Consider the following 8,295-nt stretch of genomic DNA (forward strand, 5'->3'; position numbering starts at 1 on the left):
TATCTATCTATCTATCTATCTATCTATCTATCTATCTATCTATCTATACATACATATAATTTTTTCCTTCCAATTACCCTAATACTGTCAAAGGTCTCATGAGTTACAAATATCATCTTTCCATGCAGGAATGTAAACAGTTCAACCTTAATGAGTCTTATGATTTCTCTTTCCTGTTTACCTCTTCATGTTGCACTTGAGTCTTGTATTTGAAAGTCAAATTTTCTATGCAGCTCTGGTCTTTTCATCAAGAATGCTTGAAAGTCCTCTATTTCACTGAATGACCATTTTTTTCCCCTGAATGATTATACTCAGTTTTGCTGGGTAGGTGATTCTTGGTTGTAATCCTATCTCCTTTGCCCTCCGGAATACTATATTCTATGCCCTGCAGTCCCTTAATGCAGAAGCTGCTAAATCTTGTGTTATCTTGATTGTGTTTCCACAATGCTTGAATTGTTTCCTTCTGGCTGCTTGTAATATTTTCTCCTTGACCTGGGAACTCTGGAATTTGGCTACAATATTCCTAGGAGTTTTCCTTTGGGGATCTCTTTCAGGAGGAGATCAGTGGGTTCTTTCCCTTTCTATTTTGCCCTCTGGTTCTAAAATATCAGTGCAGTTTTCCTTGATAATTTCTTGAAAGATGATGTCTAGGCTCTTTTTTTGATCATGGCTTTCAGATAATCCAATAATTTTTAAATTCTCTCTCCTGGATCTATTTTCCAGGTCAGTTGTTTTTCCAATGAGATATTTCACATTGTTTTCTAATTTTTCATTCTTTTGGATTTGTTTTACAGTGTCTTGATTTCTCATAAAGTCACTAGCTTCCAATTGCTCTATTCTAATTTTTAAGGAAGTATTTTCTTCAGTAATCTTTTAGACTTCCTTTTCCATTTGCCCAATTTTGCTTTTTAGGGCATTCTTCTCCTCATTGGCTTTTTGGACCTCTTTTGCCATTTGGGTTAGCCTATTTTTTAAGGTGTTATTTTCTTCAGTATTTTTTTGGGTCTCCTTTAGCAAGCTGTTGACTTGTTTTTCATGGTTTTCTTGCATCACTCTCATTTCTCTTCCCAGTTTTTCCTCTACTTCTCTTACTTGCTTCTTGTATTTTGTATTTTTTTTTTTGGTTTGTTTTTAGGCAATTGGGGTTAAGTGACTTGCTTAGGGTCACACAGCTAATAAGTGTCAAGTGTTTGGTCTGAGGCTGGATTTGAACTCAGGTACTCCTGACTTCAGGGCTGGTGTTCTATCCACTGTTCCACCTAGCTGCTCCTAAAGGTTTCTTGTATTTTTTTGTTTGTTTGTTTTCTTACTTGCTTCTTAAAATCCTTTTTGAGCTCTTCCAAGGCCTGGGACTGATTCATATTTTTCTTGGAGGCTTTGGATGTAGGAGCTTTGATTTTGCTGTCTTCTTCTGTTTGTATGTTTTGATCTTCTTTGTCACCAAAGTAAGATAATATAGTCTGATTCTTTTTGCGCTGCTTACTCATGATCCCAGCCAATTACTTGAGTTTTAAACTCTTTGTTAAGGTAAAAGTCTGCTTCCAATGTGGAGAATGTACTGTTCCACGCTTCAGGCATTTGTACAGGTGTTTTCAGAGATACGTCTAGGGACCTGTAAATTTTTAGTTCTTCCAAGGTGGTATGATAAGGGACGAGGTGTTTTCTCTCCACCGCCACAACAAGCTCCACCACGCCAGCGCTCTTCCTTGCCCCAGGACCGCCCCTCAGAACTGTGACCCAGATCCAAGCACCAGCAAAGCAAGAGATTCCTGTGTCAGCACAGGTAAAGAGATCCCTGCAATCTCCCTCTGATCAGCCACTCAATTCCCCCTCAGTCTGTGGGCCAGAAGCTCAGGAGGCAGCCGCGGCCCGCGCTCGGGACTTGCAGCTGAGACCTAGCTTCTAACTCTCACCGCCGGTCACAGACTTTTTCCACTGACCTTCTAAGTTGTCTTCGGTGTTCGTGGGTTGAGAAGTCTAGAAATCACCACAGCTGCCCACGATTCAGCCCTCTGAGGCCTGCTCCAGTGTCTCTGTGGCCTGCGCACCTACACCAAACTGTGCTCCTCTCCCCGCCTGGCACAACAGACCTTTCCGATCAACCATCCAGGTTGTCTTGGGCTGGAAATTTGTTTCACTCTGCCTTTTTGTGGGTTCTGCTGCTTTAGAATTTGTTTAGAGCCATTTTTTTACAAGTATTTGGAGAGGTTTGGGGGAGAGCTCAAACAAGTCACTGCTTTCCCTCTGCCATCTTGGCTCCGCCCCCTATAATCTATATTCTTATAAGCTATATTCCCTGTCTCCTACCTGCCAATCCCCAAGATCATATTAAATTTTGGCTACTAGGACAGCCAGGTGGCATAGTGGATAGAATACCAGCCATGGAGTCAGGAGGACCTGAGTTCAAATCCAGTCTCCAATACATACTAGCTGTGTGACCCTGGGCAAGTCACTTAAGCCTGACTGCCTCTTATGTATTGGATATTCCTTTAAAACATATCATTTATACCAGGAAGCTCCACTATCATGTTGCTGATACAACATAAGATTCTCTAAACATTGACAGAAAAATGGGCCTTTATCCAAAATGAACTAAAAAAAAAACCCTTCCTAAATGTTCAGGTCTCTACAAATATCAGAATTGGAAAAAAAAATTGGCTACCAGATCACACGGCTGATCTGGTATTTATTTTGACCTTGAAATCCAAGTTCTTTTTCAGAACAGCTGCTTTCTAACTAGGCCTGTCCCATCTTATACTCATAAAGTTGATTTTTTTTTTTTTTTTTGGTAATCAAGTACAAGACATTGCATTTATTTCTATTGAGTTTCTTCTTGCCAGATTCAGCCCAAGGTTCCAGCCTATCAAGATCCTTTTGGATCCTGATTCTGTCACCCAGGATGTTAGCTGTCCCTCTCAGCTTTGGGTCATCTGCAAATGTGATGAGCATACCATAGATGCCATTAGGCAAGGCAATGCATAATGACTTTCCATTTTCCATTAGCAGCTCTGCTTGGCTTCTACTCTACAAAACATCATGCCTCCTCCAGGATAAGCAGATCACCCGAAATCTCATAACCATGCAGATTTGCTCAGTTTTTGATACTCAACACCTTCTTAATGCTCTTGGATTAGAGGATTGGAGGGTGGAGCAAGAAAGGCCACCCAAAGCCTAGAGCTTTGCAAGTAACTCTCCATTTTTCATCAGTGGCTCTGCTTGATTTCCACTCCGTGGAAGGTCATGCCCTAGTACCAGGTACCCTCTAGAGGCTCCACTCCTTTCCAGCTTCCTTTTGTGTTGGCTTCTGCTGTTAGATTGTAAGCTCCTTGAGGGCAGAGACTATCTTTCTTTTTCTTATCCATTATCCTCAGTGCTTGGAACAGTGCCTGGAACATAGTAGGTATTTAATAAATGTTTATTGATCTGAACTGATAAAATGTTGAACAGCATAGGGCCAGGCATAGATCCTTGAGGTATTTCACTGGAGACCTCCCAGTACATTGATGTTGAACCATTAATAACTACTCTTTGAGACTGGTCATCCAACCAGTTCTGAAAGGATCTGATTGTGTTATTGCCTAATCCATATTTCTCCATCTATCCCAAAAGAACAGTATGAAAAATTAGTGTGAGGGTTTTTAGGGTCCATATTAACTACTGCCTGAATAAGCCAACGCAGGATTCAGACAGACAGGGAAAATGCAGTTCATTCACTCAAGAGTGTGACACACACCATTAGTAGGTGATGGATATTTGTGTCTTATTATTCTGCAGGTGACATATGTGTGTGTGTGTGTGTGTGTATACTCAACTCTCTCTACACACACACACACACACACACACACACACACACACACCCATCAATTAGGGAATGGCTGAACAAATTGTGCCATGTGAATGTAATGGAATACTATTAAGAAATGAGGGAACAAATATGTGTATCTATATCTATATATCTACATATATAGATCTATTATCTGTCTCACATGTATATATGTGTACGTGTATATAAGTATAGATATATACACATATATAAGATAGATCTATGGGTGTGTGTGTGTATATGTTTCTCTCTCCTACTGAGCTATGTGAGATAAAGTTTCTTATAAAGCAGTTTTGGTAAGAGAAAGCATAGCATGGGGCAGCTAGGTGGCACAGTGGATAGAGCACCAGCCCTGGAGTAAGAAGGACCTGAGTTCAAATCCAACCTCAGGCACTTACTAGCTGTGTGACCCTGGGCAAGTCACTTAATTCCATTGCCTAGCCAAAAAAAAGAGAGAGAGAGAGAGAGAGAGAAAGTACAGCATGTAGGCAAGAAAAAAACTTAATTAAAAAAAAAAGAGGATACTTAGCGCTTGTTATGAAGGAAAGAATGTGTCCTTGCTAGCAAAGTCATTTGCTACCAAAGTCATTTATACCAGAGGGAGAGGGAGAGGGAGAGTCAGCCAGTCAATAAGCTTTTGTTAAGGGCCAACTAAGGGTTTTATTAGATGAGATAAAGAGAAGGAAGGGGATTGACTTCCTTGAACTATTGAGATCCTCTGAGGTTTTTTTATTGTTGTTAGTTATAAAGCTATTAGGCGGAAGGGAGGTATAGGGAGGCATTCAATACATACCAAAGAGGCATCACAATAGAAAGAAAAAAGAAAAGTTGCAAATATATGACAAAATGGAATCAATTATGTTCTCCCCCAGATCAACTTTCAACAATATAAAGAACTTTGCTCAAATCCAGGTAAACTATATTCTCAGCATTTTCCTCATTGGTTTAATAATCTTGTCCCCCCTAGTCCAAAAGTGGAAGAAATTGGGCTATGTCCAAAGAAATGAGTCGTTCTTAATGAAGTCATGTTGGCTCTTCATAATCATGGGTTTCTTTTCTAGATGTTTGCCAACTGTCTCTTTAATAATACATTCTGTAAGTTTCCCTGGAATTGAAGTCAAGTTCAGTAGTATATAATTAATTGGTGACTCTGTTCTTTTCCTTTTTTTTTTTTTAAATTGGGATATCTATCCTCCAACTTTGCAGTGTTCTCATTTTCTACATCTTTTGAAGAAGATTGACAATGACTGAGCCATCACACCTACTTTAGGATGCTGTCTCTCATTTCCTGTTGGTCATTTTTGTTTTGTCCTTTCCAGGTCATTCTTTTTTGGAGAGAATATAAAAACAATACAAGAATGGAGCAGCTTCTCTCTATTATTTATGGGACATCTAGTTAAAAATGTCCAATAGTCTCCTATCACTGATGTCACTCTGGATCAGACTCCTCATCTATTCCCTCTTTCTCTCCAGATAGTCAGTAGAGTACCTGAGTGAAGGGAAAACACTTCTGTTTTTCCCTTCTTTGACTTTTATCCAAATATTCTTCTCCATGCTGCCCCTTCAATAGTTCTTGGATTTCCTCACAAGTATACTTACTTAATATATAATGCAACCTTACCTCTCATGTGTTTAATTTGAACAAGTCTCAGGGATAGATACTTCAAATTTGTGTAACATGTGAGGCCATGGATTTTTCTTCTGGATCTTTTTTTTTATTTTATATTCTATGAATTTCTGGGAATCTCAGGTGCTATTCTTATTATATCCTTGTGGCTACTCTTTACAGTATCTTTTAAAAAAAATTTTTAATTAATAGAAATCTATTTTTTCTTTTCTATTCTATTTCATTGGGGAAAAAAATCCTTTTAACAAATATGCATAGTCAAGTAAAATAAATTCCTTCACCATGTCCAAAAAATAAATGTTTCAATCTACCTCCCGAGTCCATTATCTCTCTGTCAAGAGGTGATTTAGTATGCTTCATTATTGGTCCTCTGGAATCATGCATGGTCTCTATGTTGATCAGAATTCTTATAGCTTTCAAAGTTGTATGTTTCTAGGGTATTGCTGCTATTGTATGAATTGTTCTCCTGGTTCTACCCATTTCATTCTTCATAAGATCATGTAAGTCTTCAAAATTGTTTAGTTTTGTTATTTTGATGTTATAGTATAAATTGTTCCTCTGGTTCTTCTCACTTCTCTTTGCCTCAATTCATACATGTATTTCCATGTCTCTTTGAAATCATCTGTTTCCTCATTTCTTACAGCACAATCATATTCCACTACAGTCACATACTACAATTCATTTAGCAATTCTCCAATTGATGGTTATCCCCTTAGTTTCCATTTTTAATTTTTGCCACCACAAATAAAGCTTATGTCTGTGTGTGTGTGTGTGTGCATGCGCACCACATGTGTTGAGACAATGCATGTCCCAGAAGTCTGGACTTTAACTGGATGTTGCTGGAGAGCTCCGTGGTGTCTGACCGCCATCTCTCCCATCTCCAAGTCCTCTGAAGAGGACACCCTGGGAGACAGAACAAGGGAGAGACTACTCTTTTATTTGCATCCATGAACTTTTGCTGCAATCAGTTCCACTGCGTAGGATGTCACACAATACCACTAGTTAAAACAAAGTCTATTTTTCCAGTTAAAAAACAAAACAAAAGAAAACAAATCGGGGGCAGCTAGGTGGCACAGTGGATAGAGCACCAGTCCTGAAGACAGGAGGACCTGAGTTCAAATGCGGCCTCGGACCAAACACTTGCCACTTACTAGCTGTGTGACCCTGGGCAAGCCACTTAACCCCAATTGCCTAAACAACAACAACAAAAAAAACCAAATCTTGGCTATCTCTGGCCAAGAATCTTTCAATTCTGTATTGTAAGCTGAGGCAGAAATCCAAATCTCATTCTCAGATAGCACCTTCCTAGCCTACTTTTCACTTCCCAAATTAATTTTCCTCTTCTCTATATCCTTACCTTCAATTGACAGGGGGGACAAAAGCAGTCTGTGAGTGCCCTCTGGGTCTTCAGTTTCTTGCCCAAGACTTTTTAATCATTGACAACACTTTAGGGTCCTTCAGGAAGTGTTATTCGTGCTCATGGGAATCACCAGAAGTTGGTGGTGGTTGTCATTTTTATTAGTCTCAGGTGGTTCTTTGTTATGGCTTGCTTACGTGCCCCAGGAAGACAATGAACTTGTTAAGTTGAAGAATCCTGAACAGGGAATGACCAACTACTGTTGCGTGCCCGTGGGTCCCTTAGCTGACGTTGTGCACTTAGTCAGCTATCCCACCCAAGCCTTCGCTTGCATACTCACCCTGCAGTCTTCAGACGTCTCTGGCCCCTCCGTGGTGAGAGGGGAATGACTAGATAGAACACCCGAGTTGGCAGTTGCGTCTTTATTGATTACATAGCTTGCTATACTACTACTTGCTCTGCTCACTCCCTGCACAAGTCTCCCCCTCCGCCCCCTCCTCGCTGCTTATTCAACTCCCTCGAACTCCTCCCCCCTACGCCCGTGCTCCTCCTCCGTTCCTCCTTCGTAGGTGGAGCTCCCTCCCGTTACAGAGGCCCTCCCAGTACCCATCCGCGTCTCTGGGCAGCTAGGCGTTCCTGGCAGGTACCACCCCCAGGCGTCTCGCAAGCCCAGGCGTCTCAACTTCCCTACAGGAGGCCAGAGGTCCAGAGCAGGGCCCTAACAAACTACTACTATTTTTCTTTTTCTTTCTCTGCCCATTTCTGAATGATGTCTCAGTTCATAGCTTCTGTGGCTATTCTAGATCACTCTTTGGAATACAAGAAACAAGCATTTGTTAAGCTCCTACTATGTGCCAGGCACTGTCCTAAGTATTTTACAAATATTATCTCATTTGATCCTCACAACTCCTTAAGTAGATATGTGCTATTATGATCTTCATTTTACAGTTGAAGAAATGGAGGCAGACAGAGGTCAAATAACTTGCCTAGGGTCATGCAGTTAGTGTCTGAGGTCAAATTTGAACTCAGGTCTTCTTGACTCCAGGCCCAGAACTCTACCCACTGTGCCACCTAGTTGCATTAAATCTTCTTTTTCCTCTTTAGGAAAACCTTCAAATACATTGTTTTCTTTGTACAAATGTCCCTTTCCTTCCCTTTCTCTGGTTTTAAGTGTCACCTCAAGGACCACCTTCTGCATCAGACTTTTCCTGATTCTCCACCTGCTAGTATCTTCCCCATTTCCACCCTTACCACTCTGAACTCATGTTTTATCTGCTTTGTATGTGTTTTGTGTACCCCTACTTACGGGCTTGTTGTTCCCCTGTCAGAATGTAAATGCCTTGAGGGCAAGGATTGGTCTGCTTTTGTCCTTGTATCCCCAGTGCCAGGAACATAGTAGGTATTTAATAATCACTTGTTGATTGATTGATCTGTAAAAGACTGGATTAACTCAGGTCCCTGAAGCTCCATGATACTGACTGGTTTTTC

The 8,295-nt window shown here is 40.6% G+C and overlaps 1 protein-coding gene across 1 annotated transcript in view; it reads right to left on the bottom strand.

Annotated features, from left to right (window-relative positions):
• LOC114035757 (ras-related and estrogen-regulated growth inhibitor-like protein) overlaps nt 1–7,265 on the bottom strand; it is a 14,519-nt gene extending 7,254 nt beyond the window's left edge. Inside the window, exon 1 of the mRNA XM_027852105.1 lies at nt 7,148–7,265. The gene's annotated coding sequence lies outside the window, so the exon portion shown is untranslated. The remainder of the gene's footprint in view (nt 1–7,147) is intronic.
• Nucleotides 7,266–8,295: the final 1,030 nt, after the last annotated feature.

The sequence above is a fragment of the Vombatus ursinus genome, unplaced genomic scaffold (genome assembly GCF_900497805.2).
Source record: "Vombatus ursinus unplaced genomic scaffold, bare-nosed wombat genome assembly UNPS02009205.1, whole genome shotgun sequence".
NCBI classification, from domain to species: domain Eukaryota; kingdom Metazoa; phylum Chordata; class Mammalia; order Diprotodontia; family Vombatidae; genus Vombatus; species Vombatus ursinus.